Raw genomic sequence first — 22,302 nt, 5'->3', positions numbered from 1 at the left:
TGGAAGTGGGCCACTTGCAACAAGTTTGTCCGGCCGGAGTTGCAGGTGAATTGTTCTCGGTAGCAGCATCCCGCGCCGCCGTCATTTGGTAAAGATCCGTTATATCGTCAGTGGCAGATTTATGCAATTGTTTAATGAGTTCGTTTGTATTGCAGATGCAAATTGCCGGTCGTCAGCTGTCATTGCATTTTTATTGAGCTGCTGGCATTATGGTGGTGGCGTTCGTCTCGTGGCAGAGAAGTCGTCAGTGAGGATTGTAGCTCGGTCTATCACCGAGGAAAAGCCAGGTGCGCCGCGTCTTGTGGCCATAGCGTCAGGATTGGCAGCTTGGGGCCGCCGGTTCGAGATTTGTTGCAGAGGGCCGCCGCAACGTGATAGGCATGGAAATTAATGTAAGAATTGTATTTGGTAAGTATTATATATGTTATTTGTTTTTTATGATTGCATTAATTTTTGTTGTTTCAGGTACATTGAGTGGAATTTAATTTAAGGTAAGTATTATATTTGTGTATATTTGTTTATAAAGTTGCGTTTGTTATTGTTTTTCATGTACTTAAGGAGGAAGCTAGTCTGGGGTGAGTATTGTATTGCTTTTATAATTGCGTTGATTTTTTTGCCGCGAGGAAGCTAGTCTGGGGTGAGTATTGAATTGCTTTTATAATTGCGTTGATTTTTTTGCTTTTCAGGTACGTTTTTGTGAGGGCTAACTTGGAGGCCCTTTTTATTGTGTTATTGCAGCTGGAATGCCGCGATTTTGGAGTCATCAAGTTGGCAATTAGATAAATATTATATTATAAATATATATTTCCCAGTAATAGCTTGTGTTCCTTGTTTCAATAGTTGTAGTCTTGGAAACTGGAGCTGCGTGCTTGACATCAGCAGGATGGAGCCGTCTATTATCATCTTCTACTTTGTCTGTCCGGTTTGTTATTGTCTATATGCTCTTGAGTAATTTTTGTATCGAATTCTTATTTATTTTCCTTTTATTGCAGGTTAGCGGAGAATTCGTTGAAGATACGATACTGAGGAGAAATATTCGTTTTAAGGACAAATTTTGCAGCTTATTAATGTGGCAACAGCACCGCGCTAATTATCCTTATTAATGCAGTGGCGTCAGGAGAAGGAGACGGCATCATAAAATTGTCAACTTTTTGTGTTTAAAATCGCGAAAGTTGGCGATTTTGTTTTGTTTTTGCGGTGCCTGTCTCTTGTTGTCGGTTGCGTTGAAGGATTTACGTGCGTGGCGTCAGGAGGATGGAGTCGCATATATGTATCCTGCTAGTTTGCCTGGCAAGTTTTGCGTTTTTCTGTGTGTCCTTGATTAATTTTGTATAGTATTCTTATTGATTTTCCTTTCCTTAAAGGTTATCGGAAGATTATTGAACATACGATACTGCGGAAAATTATGCAATTTAGGGAATGATTTTGAGGCTTTTAAATGTGGTGTCAGCTCCGCGCTAGTGATCCTTGATAATGCAGTGGCATCAGGAGGTGGAGACGGCGTCGTAAAATTGTCAATTTTTTTGTGTTTATAATCGCGAAAGCTGCCGCTTTTGTTTTTCTTTTGCTGAGACCGCCTCTTCTTGTTGGTTGCATTGGATCACCAGTTGGCTGTGGTCAAGGAGGTAAGAGCAATATTTGATTGTTTTGTTTAATTTCTTATTGGTTTATTGTTTTGTTTTCAGATTTTAGTAGGAGGTAGGTGGAGGTTTATTTTGCCTTTGATTACATTTTATGCAATATGTAGGTACAATTATTTGAATTTAGAGATTAACATTGCATGAGGTTAGTTTGGGGCTTGGACATAGTTAGTATTTAATATTAAGTTAGTATTTTTTTGTAAGCTTTAGATTATAGACAGAGACATGGACTGGTAACATTATCGTCTTGCATGTTTTGTTTACATTAATAAATTGTAGTGATTTTACAAAAAACATTGAAATTTAGGACTAACATTGTGTAATTTATTTCTTTTCAGGTACCCCCGCCAGAAGGACGGAAGCATCGAGTCGCTGAGGAGCCTAAGGAGTCATCACAGGTGAGTTTTTGTTGTGTGTTGGCTGTGGACTGTTGCGGCCGCTGGAAGTGGGCCACTTGCAACAAGTTTGTCCGGCCGGAGTTGCAGGTGAATTGTTCTCGTAGCAGCATCCCGCGCCGCCGTCATTTGGTAAAGATCCGTTATATCGTCAGTGGCAGATTTATGCAATTGTTTAATGAGTTCGTTTGTATTGCAGATGCAAATTGCCGGTCGTCAGCTGTCATTGCATTTTTATTGAGCTGCTGGCATTATGGTGGTGGCGTTCGTCTCGTGGCAGAGAAGTCGTCAGTGAGGATTGTAGCTCGGTCTATCACCGAGGAAAGCCAGGTGCGCCGCGTCTTGTGGCCATAGCGTCAGGATTGGCAGCTTGGGGCCGCCGGTTCGAGATTTGTTGCAGAGGGCCGCCGCAACGTGATAGGCATGGAAATTAATGTAAGAATTGTATTTGGTAAGTATTATATATGTTATTTGTTTTTTATGATTGCATTAATTTTTGTTGTTTCAGGTACATTGAGTGGAATTTAATTTAAGGTAAGTATTATATTTGTGTATATTTGTTTATAAAGTTGCGTTTGTTATTGTTTTTCATGTACTTAAGGAGGAAGCTAGTCTGGGGTGAGTATTGTATTGCTTTTATAATTGCGTTGATTTTTTTTGCTTTTCAGGTACGTTTTGTGAGGGCTAATTTGGAGGCCCTTGTTATTGTGTTATTGCAGCTGGAATGCCGCGATTTTGGAGTCATCAAGTTGGCAATTAGATAAGTATTATATTATAAATATATATTTCCCGGTTATAGCTTGTGTTCCCTTGTTTCAATAGTTGTAGTCTTGGAAGCTGGAGCTGCGTGCTTGACGTCAGCAGGATGGAGCCCTCTATTATCGTCTGCTAATTTGTCTGTCCGGTTTGTTATTGTCTTTATGCTCTTGAGTAATTTTTTTATCGAATTCTTATTTATTTTCCTTTTATTGCAGGTTAGCGGAGAATTCGTTGAAGATACGATACTGAGGAGAAATATTCGTTTTAAGGACAAATTTTGCAGCTTATTAATGTGGCAACAGCACCGCGCTAATTATCCTTATTAATGCAGTGGCGTCAGGAGAAGGAGACGGCATCATAAAATTGTCATCTTTTTGTGTTTAAAATCGCGAAAGTTGGCGATTTTGTTTTGTTTTTGCGGTGCCTGTCTCTTGTTGTCGGTTGCGTTGAAGGATTTACGTGCGTGGCGTCAGGAGGATGGAGTCTCATATATGTATCTGCTAGTTTGCCTGGCAAGTTTTGCGTTTTTCTGTGTGTCCTTGATTAATTTTGTATAGTATTCTTATTGATTTTCCTTTCCTTAAAGGTTATCGGAAGATTATTGAACATACGATACTGCGGAAAATTATGCAATTTAGGGAAGGATTTTGAGGCTTTTAAATGTGGTGTCAGCTCCGCGATAGTGATCCTTGATAATGCAGTGGCATCAGGAGGTGGAGACGGCGTCGTAAAATTGTCAATTTTTTGTGTTTATAATCGCGAAAGCTGCCGCTTTTGTTTTTCTTTTGCTGAGACCGCCTCTTCTTGTTGGTTGCATTGGATCACCAGTTGGCTGTGGTCAAGGAGGTAGAGCAATATTTGATTCTTTTTTTTAAATTTCTTATTGGTTTATTGTTTTGTTTTCAGATTTTAGCGTCAACTAATGTAGACGCTCGTCGATCTGGGAGATTTTAATTTTTACTTTGTAGTTGGAGGTTTATTTTGCCTTTGATTACATTTTATGCAATATGTAGGTACAATTATTTGAATTTAGAGATTAACATTGAATGAGGTTAGTTTGGGGCTTGGACATAGTTAGTATTTTGTTGTAGCTCCCAGTTGAAAGATTGGTTTTTAGTTTGAATTCACTTTTTATTGGTTTGTAGGAGCAGGGAAGGTCCCGCTCCATTCAAAGTTAATTCGTCAATGATTTTGGCGATCTAAATACAATGGTTTCTTAGCCTAAGTCGAGGAGCAGCGCTGCCGGCATAGCCTGCAGCGCAGCGACGCTTATATGCGTTTCCTACATATATATATATATTGTCGCCGAGCGACGGTGCTGGAGGAGGGGTGCTATAGGCACACATATTAGCGGTCAGCGCTTGGCCAGCGTGAGTACTGCTGATCATGCAAATTAGGTACGTTGCCCTCAACATACGCTTGGGCTGAACTGTTTATGTACACATTGCAACAGAGTGATACAATGTGATTGTATATTATGAATACAGTGGTTAACCGATATGTGTGCATACTACATCTCCCTCCTTTTGAAAAATAACGTAATATTATGAAGTTATTTTAAAGGTAGTTTATACATTATTAAAAATTGTGTTATGATTGTTTTTAAGTACATCTATGTAGTGAGAATTTTTAAGTAAAACCTCAAAAAGAAAAATATTTTTTTTTTTTATTATTATTATTATTATTTTTATTTTTATGCCTATTTATGATCATACTATAAATATTTACGACGTCGCAATTTTTAATCTGTCTTTATGAACAGTTTGCTTTTTATTTTTATTATTAGTTATTATAATGTTATTATTTTCTCCTATTTCCGTTACTTTATACGGACCTGTATATTTGGAGTCTAACTTATGATATGACCTGTTTCGTTTTTTAATAGAACTTTATCTCCTACTAATATATCTAAGTTCCTTGCTTTCTGATCATAAACTTTCTTATTTTTCTCTTTATGTTCATCTATCATAATTCTAGCTCTTTTATAGGCTACTTCTAATCTATATTTACTTTCCTTAGCATAATCATCTACATTATATATGGGTTCTATATTAGTTATGCTATTAAATTGATTTGGCAAATTATTTGTTTTACCAAAGACAAGTTCGTATGGACAATAGTTATGTGCTATTGATGGGGTCGTGTTAAAACAGTATACGAAATATTTAAGCCATACGTCCCAATCAGTTTTATCAACCGATATGTATGAACGTATATATTCATTGAAAGTTCGGTGACTTCTTTCGACTGTTCCAACTGTCTGGTGATGGTGTGCAGTTGATGTTATATTTTTTATTTTTAGATATTTGCACAAGTCATTTATAACTGAATTCTTATATTCTGTTCCCATGTCCGTAATGAACGTTTTCATTGGACCGTACTTTAGAATAAAAGATTCATAAATTGCTTTAGCGACAGTATCAGCGCTTTTGTTTGCAACTGGTATGGCAACTAGATATTTAGTTAAATCACATATTAGTGTGATTGCATATTCATTGCCATTTCCTGATTTTGGTAGCGGACCTATAGTGTCCACTATCACCCTGTCGAAAGCTTTTATTGGTGTCTCTGTTATTGTTAAAGGAGTTATTGTATTTCTTGTCACTTTTGATTTTTGGCATTTCTGACATTTTTTAATGTACTCAGTTATATCTTTAGACATACCTTTCCAGTAATAGTATCTTTTGACCTTGGCCAAGGTTTTTGTGATGCCTGTGTGACCTCCTTGTATTGGATCGTCATGAAATGTAGACAATATAGCTTCTTTTTCTTTTAATTTTTCTATTAGGGTCACCGGGTTGAGTAGCGCTACTCTCAATGAATTTAATATTTTATTGCCCATTATTTTGAAATTATCAATTGAAACATGTTCAAAGATATTTTCCCACGGTGCCACTTTGAGTTGGCTGATTTTATTCCGCTCAATGTTACAATTGGTTTTTATAATTATTAAAAAAAAATATGCATCGCAGTGCAATCAGAAAAAAATTTTGCACACAGTGCTATTAAAAAAAAATTTTGCGCTCTTTGAAGCGCTGTCGGTTCCCTCTTGTCATTTGTTGTTGGAGATCCACCGTTGCTGTAGTGTGCGGATAGCGCACCACAGTGTGAATACTATTCCCGCGTTGACGTAGTGGGCGGGCTGCACACCACGTTATCCTGTGTCAGCTGGGCGTCGCCGGTGTTGGCACGCTGACACGCCCTCGATGACGTAGTTAGCGGGCTGCTCACCACGTTGATGATAATGTCCTCTTGTTAGTGTTGGGTGCCGGTGTTGCAATGCCTGCAAGTGTGTTCACAATGTGGTGTGAACAAGGGTCCCTCGCAGTCCTTCGGGCAGATCTTAAATTCCGGAAGGCTTTTTGGCTGGGCAGGTTGAATATTATTAATTTTTGGTATGCATTTTATTTCATTTACTGAGTGAGCGGGTGTGGTTGGGTTTGTTTCACTAAGAAATTTTACGCAGTAGTCTAGCTCGGCTTGTAGTTTTTGAGCTTTCGACCATACTGGCGGTGGAGTGTTCGTATATAATAGCCACTTTAGGTGCGCTATTCTCTTTTTTGCTTTATTTCGAACTCCGCCCCTGTTTTTACCCATCACACTCACATTCTACTCACTCAGATCATTGTTTCTTTGCTCCAGTTGTTTGTTGAAGTTGTTGCGTGGTCAAAAGTTTTTTTTTCTTTTGAGGAGCGTCGAATTCCGGGCGTGCTGATCTTCTCACATCCAGTGCTAGCTGATGTAAGTTGGAATTTATCACAAGCGGCTTCCTTTTTTCCTTTTCCTTCTGCTACAGCTTATACGTGTCCTGTCACGGTCGCCATTTTGTAGCTCCCAGTTGAAAGATTGGTTTTTAGTTTGAAATCACTTTTTATTGGTTTGTAGGAGCAGGGAAGGTCCCGCTCCATTCAAAGTTAATTCGTCAATGATTTTGGCGATCTAAATACAATGGTTTCTTAGCCTAAGTCGAGGAGCAGCGCTGCCGGCATAGCCTGCAGCGCAGCGACGCTTATATGCGTTTCCTACATATATATATATATTGTCGCCGAGCGACGGTGCTGGAGGAGGGGTGCTATAGGCACACATATTAGCGGTCAGCGCTTGGCCAGCGTGAGTACTGCTGATCAGGCAAATTAGGTACGTTGCCCTCAACATACGCTTGGGCTGAACTGTTTATGTACACATTGCAACAGAGTGATTCAATGTGATTGTATATTATGAATACAGTGGTTAACCGATATGTGTGCATACTACAATTTAATATTAAGTTAGTATTTTTTTGTAAGCTTTAGATTATAGACAGAGACATGGACTGGTAACATTATCGTCTTGCATATTTTGTTTATATTAATAAATTGTAGTGATTTTACAAAAAACATTGAAATTTAGGACTAACATTGTATAATTTATTTCTTTTCAGGTACCCCCGCCAGAAGGACGGAAGCATCGAGTCGCTGGAGGCCTCGAGAGTCATTGGAGGTGAGTATTAGTTGTGTTTTGGCAGGAAATTAGCTGCGGACGCTGGATGCGCGCCACTTGCAATATGTATGATATGTCCGGAAAGCGTTGCAGGTAGTTTATTGGTGGTAAGTTTATCCCGCGCCGCTGTCATTTGGTGGTTTTCTCTTCCACCCTCAGTGGTAGATGTTTGCAATTATTTATTTAGTTTGTTAAATTGCAGGTCAGCTTCGCCGGTCGTCGGGAAGAGGAAGCCTGAAGAAAGATCCCGCACAGCGGTCGTCACGTAGTTTTGGATCTGCTGCCATTATTGTGGTGGGATCTGTCTCGTTTTGGCAGAGGAGTCGTCAGTGATGATTGTGGCTTGGTCGTTCATCTAGAGTGGCTAGGTGCGCCGCGTTTTGTGGCCATTTCGCCAGGGTTTGCAGCTTGGAGCCTCCGGAACGTGATTAGTTGCCGAGGGCCGTCGCAACGATTGGGGCCGTGGAAATGGAAGTAAAATTAGAGATTGGGTGAGTATTATATTTGTTATTTGATTTTGTGATTGTGTAGTTTTGTGTTTTTTCAGGTACATTTGGTGGGAGGTAAGTATTATATTTATAATTTATTTGTTTTTATAATTATTGCATTAGTTTTTGTTTTTGTTTTTTAGGTACATTAGGTGGAAGCTAATCTGGTGGTGAGTATTATAATTGTTTTTATGGTTGCACTAATATTTTGTTTTTCAGGTACGTTTTGTAACCCTTTGTTTTTGAAACATAGCAACGGAAGAGCCGCGGGTTTAGTGTCGTCGTTGTTGTTGCTGCTGGCTTCACTTTTAGATACTGTTGCGCGCGAGTTACCACCCCACCCCCTAAACCCCCACGCCTCTAAACAAATCGTCGGACACTCAACCGGGAAGACGGCAACTGGAACACCGCATCCGGCCGAATGCTGACATTCCGGCCGAACGCTGACATTGCACAAAAAGTCGCACTGCAACATTGTCCCCAGCTAGCCAGCCACATGCCGAGTCGGCATGTTCATTATGTTTACAATTAAGAACCTATGTACTTATGTATAAGATGGAAACGGAGGATTCGAGTAGCCTCTTTCTGACAATAAACTTCACTCTGATTTTGAACTTCAAGAAAGTCAGTCGTATTCTTTATTGGAAATCTTCACACTACAAATAACTGCTGAAACCTAAAAACCTTCATACATTTACACATCATATCTTCACAAAAGGCTCCACCCTCGAGTGCACGGACTTAACTGGCGCAGCCGGTAGGATGTCCTACCTATTAATAATCACCTACCTGTAAGTAAACATGTAAGAAACGAAGCAAACTATATGCAAGATGTCGACTGAAAGTGACTAGGAACAAATTTTTATAAAACAAAATTGAAGCTGTGAAGTATCAAATGAGACTCAAACATACATTCAAACACAGAGAAAAAAAAAGAGAGAGAAAAAAATGTAAAATAAATAAATATACAAAAAAAAAAAAAGTGCAAGTGTATCGTACTGCCGCGCTGACGTGGAATCTATCGCTGATCATCACGCCATCGGTATGTCCATACGCTGCCAAACGTCATAATTTTTATAAAAAAGTGCAAGTGTACCGTACTGCCGCGCTGACGTGGAATCTATCGCTGATCATCACGCCATCGGTATGTCCATACGCTGCCAAACGTCATAATTTTTATAAAAAAGTGCAAGTGTACCGTACTGCCGCGCTGACGTGGAATCTATCGCTGATCATCACGCCATCGGTATGTCCATACGCTGCCAAACGTCATAATTTTTATAAAAAAGTGCAAGCGTACCGTACTGCCGCGCTGATGTGGAATCTACCGCTGATCATCACGTCATCGGTACTTACATACGCTGGCCAACGCATCGCCAAAGCCTCTATATACACTTATATATTTGAGCATACAATATCAACTACAATCCAATACATTCACGTACTGTACCGCCTCGTTGGCATGGAATCAAACGCTGATCACCATGCCACTGTGGTATAAACAAACGAAGCGCCAAAGCCTCTCTAATACATTATACACTCAAAACGTACACTGCCATACGTCGGCGAAAAATCAAAACATAAGCAAAAATCATTTCAAGCCAAGCGAGGCTCATTCTGCGTACCACAGCGACAACGACGCTGCATGTGTAGTGGCGCACCCATGTCTGGGTAGCCGAGGTAAGGGGAAAACGCTTGAGTATCGTCAAGTGTTCTCGCCTTTCACTCTTCTACAATGGGTTGCTACGCTCATGTATTGCACATTCAAAATAACCAAAACAAATGTACTAAAGAAGTCGACATATACAGATATATTTTGTTTCCTTTCATTGTGTAATTTTGTATATCAAACAAATACTAATACCAATCACATTGCAGAACATAAAAGGGAAAATATAAAGCCAAAGACAGACACCTATACACATCATATCCATACACTCTAGTAAACAAGAAATTTGTTCATTATTTTTTCAATCATACATAATATATTAAGTAACCTCAAATTTAATGTCAAAAAAGTTCGTTTACAACCTTAGGAAAACTACACGTTCAGTTATTGGAGTTCCACCAAACACTAATAGGCCCCCACATCCCGTTAGACGTCCTGACTCCCTTCCCCCGATTTCGGAAGAACCCAAATCAATATCTTCCCAAACCCCCATAATGGACTCGGGAAACGATTCTGCCCGTCCCACTCCATCCCCTCTGGCGCCCACTGTCAGTGGTATTAGCTCCCTAATTTCAACTACGTTCAAGCCTAAAGATATCATGGCATTTGTTGAGCATTTGCCAACCTTTGATGGTACACCTCGTCAATTAGATAGGTTTATCACTAGCGTAGAAGAAATCCTGATGCTCATCAGGGGAGCTGACCAAACACCGTATGGCCTGCTTACTCTGAGGACCATCAGGAACAAAATCATTGATAGGGCCGACGAAGCCTTGGAACTGGCGAATACCCCCTTGGTTTGGGATGAGATTAAAAGCAACCTCATCCGCCTTTACTCGAGCAAGAAAAGCGAGGCCAACTTGTTAAGCGAGCTTAACACATTTTCGGACAACCTGACCTTGGGCCAACTGTTCTTTGGTATATCAAAGGTGAGAAGCCAACTCTTCTCCATACTCAAGAACAGCGAACACAACAACACTGTTGTAGATGCAAAAAAGGTTGTCTACAACGAGGTTTGTCTCAATGCTTTTATGACTGGTTTGAAAGAACCTCTCAAGACTTTCGTCAGGATAAAGTCCCCTTCTACACTTGAACAGGCGTACGAGCAATGCCAAATAGAGCAGACCTTATATAGGGCACAAAACAAGCGAACCAACAGACCAGAGCAGGGACCCAATGGATCAGACAATAAAACCTACCGAAATAGTTACGACAGCAATTACCGCGGCGGACGTAACGACCGAAATGACCGTAGGGGACCATACTCTAACTCTAACTCTAACTCTAACTCTGGCCAAAATAGACCATTTAATTCACACAATCGCACACCCCAATCCGGCACCAATGACAACCGGGCCAATACATCAAACCCCTTTCGAGCACCTTCACATAGTTTGAATAATATAGAGGAGAACCCTCAACCTGATTCAAATTTTCAGCAAACGGCCTCGGGAAACCAACAGGGTACATAAGCCCAGCCACGCACAGCCCCTCGCTTCCTTTTATAAAAATCAAACTATCCCAGACAAACCCCCTGAAGTTTTTAATTGACACAGGCTCTACACACTCCTTCATCGACCCAAAATATGTCGACCCTAAGAACTGTGTGACCTTAGATACGCCCATAACACTCAAAACAGCCCTGAACAGTTTTAAAATCTATCAAAACGTCTCTATACCATTTCCACCGGAATTCCAAATCACGGGCAAAATGACCCTTCTACCTTTCAAGTTCCACTCTTATTTTGACGGATTGATAGGAATGGACTTATTATCTTACCTAAAAACAGAAATAGATTTACTTAACCTAAATCTAAAAACCCCAAGTACCATTGTACCCTTATGGACCCACAGTAACTTAACTTCAAACGTATTTAATATCTCTGGACATACGAAAACTATTTTGCCACTACCAGTGGAAACCAAACAGGGCGACTTCTACATCGATTCAATTACAATCAATGATGACTTAATAATATCAGACGGGATTTATAATTCCCAAAACAATATTGCTAATTTCGTTATCACAAACTATAGCGAGAGGGATCAGTTATTGTACCTCGAGAGCCCGATAAAAAGCATGCCATACTCCACAGCCAACAATGTTGAACTTTTCAGTATCACTTCAGACACCCCACAGCCCCAAAACTCCGCAGCGTCGTTACAAGCCCTTGACGTCGATCACCTCTCCTCTGAAGAGAAACAAAGCCTACTTTCACTTTGCAAAAGTTATCTAGATATCTTCTACAATGAAGACAAATCATTGACCTTCACCAACAAGATTACACACACGATTAAAACCACGGACGACACCCCCATTCATACAAAATCTTATAGATATCCTTACATTCATAAGGAGGAGGTCAAAAAACAAATAGAGGCAATGTTAAATCAGGACATTATCAAATTCAGTTATTCCCCGTGGAGCGCCCCCGTCTGGGTTGTCCCAAAGAAAATCACTCCTACGGGAGAGCAAAAATGGCGTCTAGTTATCGATTATAGAAAACTCAACGAGAAGACTATATCCGATAGATATCCAATACCTAACATCGCGGATATCTTAGACAGATTGGGCAAAGCCAAATATTTCTCCACACTTGATCTGGCAAGTGGATTCCATCAGATAGAAATGAATCCCGACGACACACCCAAAACTGCATTTACAGTAGAGGGAGGTCACTACGAGTTCATTAGAATGCCGTTTGGCCTCAAAAATGCCCCAGCCACTTTCCAAAGGTTGATGGACAATATTTTTGGAGACCTTATCGGAACTATCTGCCTAGTTTACCTAGATGATATAATAATTTTCTCAACCTCCTTACAAGAACACCTCATACACTTGAAAACTATTTTTGGAAGACTCAGATCTGCCAACTTTAAAGTACAACTCACAAAATCCTACTTCCTCAGGCGGGAGACAGAATTCCTTGGCCACGTCGTTTCACAAGAAGGCGTATGCCAAATCCCAATAAGATCGAAGCTATAAAAAACTTTCCATGTCCCCACAGTAAAAAGTCAATTAAGTCTTTCCTAGGTTTGTTGGGATATTACAGAAAATTTATCAGAGATTTTGCGAGACTTACCCAACCCATGACACAAAAATTAAGGGGAAACAATAAATCGATCATAATAGATGACGAATTCAAAAAGGCCTTTGAATATTGCAAAACCTTACTTTCTAACGACCCAATCCTCCAATACCCGGACTTTACAAAACCTTTTACACTAACCACGGACGCAAGTAATTTCGCAATAGGAGCTGTCCTATCCCAAGGTCCGGTGCTTAGTGATAAGCCCGTATGTTTTGCTAGTAGAACCTTGTCGGCTGCGGAAACAAATTATTCCACAATTGTGAAGGAAATGCTGGCCATTATATGGGCGGTCCAATACTTCAGACCCTACCTCTTTGGCAGGAGATTCACCATAATCACCGATCACAAACCACTAACTTGGTTAATGAATTTCAAACAACCAAATTCTAAAATAGTTAGGTGGAGACTCCAGCTTCAGGAGTATGATTTCGAAGTCGTCTACAAGAAAGGCTCTCAAAATGTAATTGCTGATGCTCTCAGTAGACCAGAGGCCTCTGTCAACCATAACGAAGCCCTATCAATTCCTCAAAATGTTTGCCCCATCTCAGAGAAACCCTGAGATGGGGGTCCCACTGACCCCGTTTAAACACAAACTTAGGAGGGAATTCTGTAAACCCAATTTTCAGTATGACGACATAGTTTGCATTCTCAGGCAGTCGTTAAAACCAAACAAGACATGCGCGGTATTTGCCCCCGACCACATTTTTCAAATGGTGGAACAAGCCTACCAAACCTACTTCTCAGCCCACAGTCAATTTAAACTCATTAGATGTTTGATCTTCCTCCCCGAAATTACTGATAGTACGGAGATCGAAAAAATTATAACCAACTATCACTGTAATAGTAACCATCGAGGGATCGATGAAACATATTTACACATAAAACGACAACAGTTCTTCCCACATATGAAAGAGAGAATAACTCAGTTAATTCGAAGATGCGAAACATGTTTAAAATTAAAATATGACAGACAACCTCAAAAGATCACCTACCAAATACCCGAACTACCTTCAAAACCGTTGGACATCTTACATATAGACATTTATACTATTAACAAAAATTATAACCTTACTATTATCGATAAATTTTCTAAGTTTGCGGCTGCCTACCCTATAACTAATAGGAATTGTATTAACGTAGTTAAAGCCTTAAAACATTTCATTTCCCAATTTGGTATTCCCAAAAAGCTGATCTATGATCAGGGAGCAGAATTCGCTAGCGATATGTTCAATAAGTTCTGCACTCAATTTAACATTGACCTGCACGTTACGTCCTTTCAACAATCCTCTAGTAACTCTCCCGTTGAACGGCTTCACTCGACACTAACTGAGATTTACAGAATAATACTTGACGCCAGGAAACAACAGAAACTCAGTAGCGAACATGACGAGATAATGTCCGAAACCTTAATCACATATAATAACGCTATTCATTCTGCGACTAAACATACCCCCTTTGAACTATTTAACGGACGTACTCATATATTCAACCAAGCAATCCAGTTCAATAACGAACACGACTACTTAACGAAATTAAATGAATTTCGCGAGAAGTTGTACCCCCTCATCACGGACAAACTTTCAAATGACGTAGTTAGGAGAACCCTAAAATTAAATGAAACCCGAACAGACCCCGTAGACCTACAACCAGACACTTTAGTCCTTAGGAAGGAAAACAGACGTAATAAGATTACACCCAGGTTTTCGATTCACAAAGTCAAACACGACAAAGGTCATACATTGATAACTACTAGGAATCAAAAACTACACAAATCAAAAATTCGAAAAACAGTTTTGAAAAAAGACAAAAGCAACAACGTACCTAACACTGATAATAACTGACCCCACTACCTCTTAACTTACCATTTCAGGTTCACCCTTGTGCCAACTCAGGCTATCCATGTCCATTATTTAAATGATAACGCTCCTATAGCCAGGATAGAACTAGGGAAAGCCTTACTAATTGAGAGGTACAAAATAATTAGTCATGTAATCAACCTACAAGACTACAGCAGATGTATGGAACAATTCCATCTGACCATTAATAAATTTAACCCCGATTCCACGTTGACGGACTCCGTCACAATTTTAAAAGCCAAATTAACCCAAGCCCAAGTAAAGCTCAAAGCCCTTACACCATCATATAGAAACAAACGGGGTTTGGTTAACGGATTGGGGAGTCTAGTAAAGGTGATTACCGGCAAAATGGATGCCAACGACAATAAAGAAATACATGAAGAACTTGACAATATAAAGAAAAATTCCGAAGTCAGTAATGACAATCTCCAAAAACAAGTAATGTTTAACAACGAAATTCTTATCCGGTTCGAAAATATCACGGACCATATAAATAATGAGCAAATTTTGATAAGTAAATTCTTTGATACCTCACAAAACAAAATCTACAAACACTTAAACTTACAAGATACCCTTCTGGAAGAAATACAATATTTAAATAGGATTAATTATAACATAGAATTATTCATTAACCACCTAAATGACTTAACAGAAAGTATGCTATTGGCGAAAATAAATATAATTCCCAAGTTCATCCTAAATGAACAAGAAATGGATAAAATAAAAACAATACTGGAAAAACAAAATATCACAGTCAAAAATGAACAAAGTATATACAATTTCCTACAAATGAATACACTAAACTACGAACAAAAGATTATTTTTAATATCAAAGTCCCAATTTTTAAACAACCTTTTTATACCCTCGCCAGACTAGTTCCATTACCAATAAATAACACATATTTTGTAATAACCCCAAATTACCTAGCTTTTAATATTATCATAATAATAAGAAATTTCATATGACCCGTAAATGCCCCAAACTGGATAATACATTCTTGTGCGACGAGAACTTCTACGTTGATACACCACAGAACAACACATGCCTGGAACACCTTTTGAACGGAGAAAACAGTTCCTGCGATGTACGGGAAACCGGCCCCATCACCGACGTGTTCGAAGCAGAGAGAGGTTACATCTTCGCATTCAACGTGAACAAACTGAAAGTATCCCTAACAAACGGCTCCGAGCTCTCAATAATGGGGTCAGCCATCATCAGATACATTAACGAAACAATACAGATTAACGGTATCGATTACGACGGCACGGTTGACACGTTCCCTGAACAGACGGATTTTGATCTTCCCCCCTGCGAAAAGTAACTAGGAATACCACCATTACGGTACTAAGCCTAGAAAAACTGCACCTCGAAACCACAAACAATGGATAAAATCCTGGCCGTCCATCACAATACTATACAGCACACCTGGACACTCTACACTCTGCTCGGATTGGTAACGTCCCTAGCAGTCATCTTATGGCTGCACCGACGAACGAAACACATCGTCCACATCCACGAGGATCATCACGTACCAATCTACGCGCCATCCATACCTTCGCTATGGCCGTCACTTCGAACTGGGGGTGAGGAGTTACCACCCCACCCCCTAAACCCCCACGCCTCTAAACAAATCGTCGGACACTCAACCGGGAAGACGGCAACTGGAACACCGCATCCGGCCGAATGCTGACATTCCGGCCGAACGCTGACATTGCACAAAAAGTCGCACTGCAACATTGTCCCCAGCTAGCCAGCCACATGCCGAGTCGGCATTATGTTTACAATTAAGAACCTATGTACTTATGTATAAGATGGAAACGGAGGATTCGAGTAGCCTCTTTCTGACAATAAACTTCACTCTGATTTTGAACTTCAAGAAAGTCAGTCGTATTCTTTATTGGAAATCTTCACACTACAAATATCTGCTGAAACCTAAAAACCTTCATACATTTACACATCATATCTTCACAAAAGGCTCCACCCTCGAGTGCACGGACTTAACTCACGCGCCTCTGTCGGTTTTATAATCTCAACTGACTTGCAAAATTGGGCTAGGCGCGTAGGCGGGCTTTTTCTATAGCTCAAAGGCACGGCGGAATATCGATATGCTATCAATTTCCCTGCAGCTCGTTATCGATATTTCACGCCTTTTTTTTTGGCGGGCTTATCGGCTATTATCTTTTTTGCCGCCAGTCTATCGCCTATCGGGCAGAAATACTAGAAATGTTCAAGTTAGTATTTTTGTATTGTATTGAGGACCCATGCGGAAAGTAATATGCGACTAGGTAGGTTCCCACCCCAACACCCTGGCGAGAAGGTTTATCCACCCCCCGAGAAAAAGAAGGCTCTCCCATCGAGATTATTATAATTATTTTTTCATGAAATAAAAAAAACAACAATTAAATATTGTTAAAGTAGTTTAAATTGTAAAGTAATGTATAAGTAATGTATATATTGGTATGCCTATGCTGTAGATTCCAATTAATAAAATTTACAAAAAAAAAAACTTTATATTTGATAGGAGCTGCTAGAGTTTACAAAATATAAAACAGGCCTTGTAATAAACGTCAAGTTCATATACATTGTCAGTAGAATATTTGGAGCTTCCAAATGCCAATCAACTGATTTTGGCACCATACCATACCTTTCAGGCCTTTGTGCTGTAATATAGAAGTAGCCCCGTGAAAACGCACTCAACTGCATTCGCTGTCGTATTTTAATTGAATTTAAGCGGAGAGCAGCTCTCGCGTTCGTCTAGTCGCGCTTGGTCAGTCGTGAGGTGACAGTGTTGCAACTAAAATGGATTATGAGCCATCCGAAAAGATCATTGGTAATTTAATTTCCCTAAGTGGTACTGCGCTACTCTTCCCAAACCGTTGAACTTTGTTCCTTTTCGAGAAGAGCAGCAGATTAATGCAATTTTTTTCGGCAGATCGCTACCATGTCATCCGTAAATTGAGCTGTGGCGACTACTCTACTGTTTGGCTGTGCTGGGACTTGCAGGCAATGAGATATGTGGCAATTAAAATTTTCAAGTCGGCACCGCACTTTGACAAGACGATAAGGCACGAAATAAAGATACTCAAGACGGTGCGCGAGACCGATCCATCGAATCCACGCCGTCGCAAAACCGTCCAGATGCTGGACGACTTCAAGATCACCGGCCTTAATGGCACCCATATTTGTATTGTGTTCGAGATGCTGGGTGACAATCTCCTGAAACTCATACGGAAGTCCCAATTACGCGGTATTCCACTGGCCAACGTCAAAGCTATTACCCGCCAGGTGCTGGAGGGTCTTGACTATCTTCACACGTGCTGCCAGATCATCCACACGGACATAAAGCTAGAGCATGTCTTCCTGTGCGTGGACGAGCCTCATGTGCGCTCACGCTCCGTGGAGAACACATCTTCGGCTACGAATGGACCGCATTCGGATCTAACCCTTTCAACACTTCCTCCGCCGCCGCAAGCAAAGCACAAGGCTAAACAGGATCCGGCGTTAGAGGAATGCAATGTCAACGTAAAGATCGCCGATCTGTGCAAATCTTGTTGGGTTAATAATCACTTGACTGAGGACATTCAAACGCGCCAATATCGGTCACTAGAAGTTATTATCGGTGCGGGCTATAACACCTCTGCGGATATCTGGAGCACTGCATGCATGGTATTCGAACTGGCCACCGGTGACTATCTTTTTGAGCCACACTCCGGCGAATCGTACACCCGCGACGAGGACCATTTGGCCCACATCATCGAGCTGCTGGGTCCAATACCGCGGTACATTTTGTTAAACGCCACCTATGCGGCGAAGTCGTTTACCCGTTCCTGCGAGCTACGAAATATCTCGGGCCTTAAGCCCTGGGGCCTAATGGACGTTCTTCTAGAGAAGTACGAGTGGTCGCAAATGGATGCGGCGTCATTCGCTTCGTTCCTTAAGCCCATGCTCGAGCTCGATCCGAACAAGCGTGCCACCGCTGCGGAGTGTCTGCAGCACCCGTGGCTTAGATAAGATACGATGCAACCTGGTTGTTGGCTGCGTGCCACCCAGCCAGCAACAGCAGATGGAGGGGGAGCTCTAGCAGGAACCGGAACAGGAAAAGGAACAAGAGCAATAGCACTAAAAGGGTGATCACAGGCAGTAACAGCAGACGGAGAAGTTGCCAGGGGCTATATAGAATCTTCGGCATCGGTGGCTACTTTGGCTTCCATCTCATCAATTGCTTCCATATCGGCTGCAGCAATGGCGGCACTGAAGGACCGACCTTATTTGGTTGCACCCTTCGTAACCACAGCCTCAGCACCACCCACTCCACATCCCCACGCATCCATTTCGACAAACACGGCCAGCACAGTGCCAGCTACACCTACACGTCGTCGCATCGCTCCCGAAAACGATTTGGACTTGGTTGAGGACTTGGGTGTGGCACTTGCTCAAATAGAGGACCCGCAGACACCCACCAAGAACAAATCGCATCGCTTTTTCTGGCGCAAGGCACTGCAACGTGTCTTCCAGCGTCGTAAGTGACGGCGTCCCGCTGCCCCGCTGGCATCGTCCCGCCCGTCGCTGTCGTCGTCGCAACCTGGCTGAGATGCATCTGCGCCTGCTGTGCCACTGCGTGCAGCCCGCGTGGCCCTGCTCAGCTGCATCCGCTGGCGAACCCTGGCAACATACGCAACAACAACTTTTACTTCAGCAACCACCAAAGCATCAGCAGCCAGCCAGCATTACAGCAGTCTCCGTGATCCAGTTAACTCAATTAAATTGAAATTATAATATTGTATTACCGCCTAAACGAACACGTCCCCACGAATCCTGTACATAGGCTCGACAGTTCTCGATACCATTATTCATTTTTATTTAAAGCGACGCATAAGAGTGCGATGGTAGAGCATGAGCAAGTGCCGCATAGAAACCATATATGTGTTAGTGTACATTTACCCGAGATGCGAATCGGCAAATCTACATTTATAAGAGTACATAGTTAAATGAAATGGAGTCGATCCATCGATGGGTGTCTCACACGCGCCATCGTGGATTCGATGGAATAGGGCAGTAGGGCAGCGCGTCTGAATTTTTATAAGCATATGTATATGTACATGGATGCTGAACATAACAATAATGAAAACGTAGTTAATTAGTTTATCCTCGGCTTAGTGATCGACATGATCAATTTGAAATGGCATTAGTAACTCTTAAACACGTAACCTGAAATAGAAAAGCGAATGCTTTTCTATAACGTAACAACCACAAGTGAAAGTATCCTTAATTAAACCATCCGCCTCAAAAAAATCGTATTGTTCAACATTAAATAGTAGAGCAAGCGCAAAATAATTGCGGCTTTATCAAATAGATAAATGTTCAAGACACAGACACACCAAATTTGGCACTTTATCAAGACTAGAGCCACACAAAATTTATGAAATTTTTCTGCCCTATCACGTATATATAATTAAATGTTTGCAATACTCATATGTGAAAAAAAATATAATATAAGTTAGTATTTTTTTTGTAAGCTTTAGATTATAGACAGAGACATGGACTGGTAACATTATCGTCTTGCATGTTTTGTTTACATTAATAAATTGTAGTGATTTTACAAAAAACATTGAAATTTAGGACTAACATTGTGTAATTTATTTCTTTTCAGGTACCCCCGCCAGAAGGACGGAAGCATCGAGTCGCTGAGGAGCCTAAGGAGTCATCACAGGTGAGTTTTTGTTGTGTGTTGGCTGTGGACTGTTGCGGCCGCTGGAAGTGGGCCACTTGCAACAAGTTTGTCCGGCCGGAGTTGCAGGTGAATTGTTCTCGGTAGCAGCATCCCGCGCCGCCATCATTTGGTGAAGATCCGTTATATCGTCAGTGGCAGATTTATGCAATTGTTTAATGAGTTCGTTTGTATTGCAGATGCAAATTGCCGGTCGTCAGCTGTCATTGCATTTTTATTGAGCTGCTGGCATTATGGTGGTGGCGTTCGTCTCGTGGCAGAGAAGTCGTCAGTGAGGATTGTAGCTCGGTCTATCACCGAGGAAAGCCAGGTGCGCCGCGTCTTGTGGCCATAGCGTCAGGATTGGCAGCTTGGGGCCGCCGGTTCGAGATTTGTTGCAGAGGGCCGCCGCAACGTGATAGGCATGGAAATGAATGTAAGAATTGTATTTGGTAAGTATTATATATGTTATTTGTTTTTTATGATTGCATTAATTTTTGTTGTTTCAGGTACATTGAGTGGAATTTAATTTAAGGTAAGTATTATATTTGTGTATATTTGTTTATAAAGTTGCGTTTGTTATTGTTTTTCATGTACTTAAGGAGGAAGCTAGTCTGGGGTGAGTATTGTATTGCTTTTATAATTGCGTTGATTTTTTTTGCTTTTCAGGTACGTTTTGTGAGGGCTAACTTGGAGGCCCTTTTTATTGTGTTATTGCAGCTGGAATGCCGCGATTTTGGAGTCATCAAGTTGGCAATTAGATAAGTATTATATTATAAATATATATTTCCCAGTAATAGCTTGTGTTCCCTTGTTTCAATAGTTGTAGTCTTGGAAACTGGAGCTGCGTGCTTGACATCAGCAGGATGGAGCCGTCTATTATCATCTGCTACTTTGTCTGTCCGGTTTGTTATTGTCTATATGCTCTTGAGTAATTTTTGTATCGAATTCTTATTTATTTTCCTTTTATTGCAGGTTAGCGGAGAATTCGTTGAAGATACGATACTGAGGAGAAATATTCGTTTTAAGGACAAATTTTGCAGCTTATTAATGTGGCAACAGCACCGCGCTAATTATCCTTATTAATGCAGTGGCGTCAGGAGAAGGAGACGGCATCATAAAATTGTCAACTTTTTGTGTTTAAAATCGCGAAAGTTGGCGATTTTGTTTTGTTTTTGCGGTGCCTGTCTCTTGTTGTCGGTTGCGTTGAAGGATTTACGTGCGTGGCGTCAGGAGGATGGAGTCGCATATATGTATCCTGCTAGTTTGCCTGGCAAGTTTTGCGTTTTTCTGTGTGTCCTTGATTAATTTTGTATAGTATTCTTATTGATTTTCCTTTCCTTAAAGGTTATCTGAAGATTATTGAACATACGATACTGCGGAAAATTATGCAATTTAGGGAAGGATTTTGAGGCTTTTAAATGTGGTGTCAGCTCCGCGCTAGTGATCCTTGATAATGCAGTGGCATCAGGAGGTGGAGACGGCGTCGTAAAATTGTCAATTTTTTGTGTTTATAATCGCGAAAGCTGCCGCTTTTGTTTTTCTTTTGCTGAGACCGCCTCTTCTTGTTGGTTGCATTGGATCACCAGTTGGCTGTGGTCAAGGAGGTAAGAGCAATATTTGATTGTTTTGTTTAATTTCTTATTGGTTTATTGTTTTGTTTTCAGATTTTAGCGTCAACTAATGTAGACGCTCGTTGATCTGGGAGATTTTAATTTTTACTTTGTAGGTGGAGGTTTATTTTGCCTTTGATTACATTTTATGCAATATGTAGGTACAATTATTTGAATTTAGAGATTAACATTGCATGAGGTTAGTTTGGGGCTTGGACATAGTTAGTATTTAATATTAAGTTAGTATTTTTTTGTAAGCTTTAGATTATAGACAGAGACATGGACTGGTAACATTATCGTCTTGCATATTTTGTTTACATTAATAAATTGTAGTGATTTTACAAAAAACATTGAAATTTAGGACTAACATTGTGTAATTTATTTCTTTTCAGGTACCCCCGCCAGAAGGACGGAAGCATCGAGTCGCTGAGGAGCCTAAGGAGTCATCACAGGTGAGTTTTTGTTGTGTGTTGGCTGTGGACTGTTGCGGCCGCTGGAAGTGGGCCACTTGCAACAAGTTTGTCCGGCCGGAGTTGCAGGTGAATTGTTCTCGGTAGCAGCATCCCGCGCCGCCGTCATTTGGTGAAGATCCGTTATATCGTC

At 40.8% G+C, this 22,302-nt stretch overlaps 2 long non-coding RNA genes and 1 pseudogene across 7 annotated transcripts; all 3 read left to right on the top strand.

The window, feature by feature from the left end:
• Positions 1-7,116: 7,116 nt before the first annotated feature.
• LOC117150114 lies at positions 7,117-8,381 on the top strand. 6 transcript variants are annotated; one of them, XR_004460690.1, is made up of 5 exons: positions 7,117-7,151; positions 7,215-7,764; positions 7,821-7,836; positions 7,905-7,931; positions 7,981-8,381. It is a non-coding gene; the product is annotated as an uncharacterized LOC117150114 (long non-coding RNA). The 6 variants fall into 6 exon arrangements; XR_004460693.1 differs by lacking the exon at positions 7,117-7,151 and having other exon boundaries at positions 7,161-7,380; positions 7,476-7,764; XR_004460694.1 differs by lacking the exon at positions 7,117-7,151 and having other exon boundaries at positions 7,161-7,380; positions 7,461-7,764.
• An 8,636-nt stretch (positions 8,382-17,017) lies between these two features.
• On the top strand, positions 17,018-19,293 carry LOC117150108 (annotated as a pseudogene).
• Positions 19,294-19,978: 685 nt separating this feature from the next.
• On the top strand, positions 19,979-20,896 carry LOC117150117. Its single transcript, XR_004460698.1, has 4 exons — positions 19,979-20,089; positions 20,287-20,538; positions 20,596-20,621; positions 20,756-20,896. It is a non-coding gene; the product is annotated as an uncharacterized LOC117150117 (long non-coding RNA).
• Positions 20,897-22,302: the final 1,406 nt, after the last annotated feature.

The sequence above is a fragment of the Drosophila mauritiana genome, unplaced genomic scaffold (assembly GCF_004382145.1).
Source record: "Drosophila mauritiana strain mau12 unplaced genomic scaffold, ASM438214v1 Y_33, whole genome shotgun sequence".
Lineage (NCBI taxonomy): Eukaryota > Metazoa > Arthropoda > Insecta > Diptera > Drosophilidae > Drosophila > Drosophila mauritiana.
The sequence above is the reverse complement of the archived record's forward strand: the minus strand, read 5'-3'. Positions and strand labels throughout refer to the sequence as shown.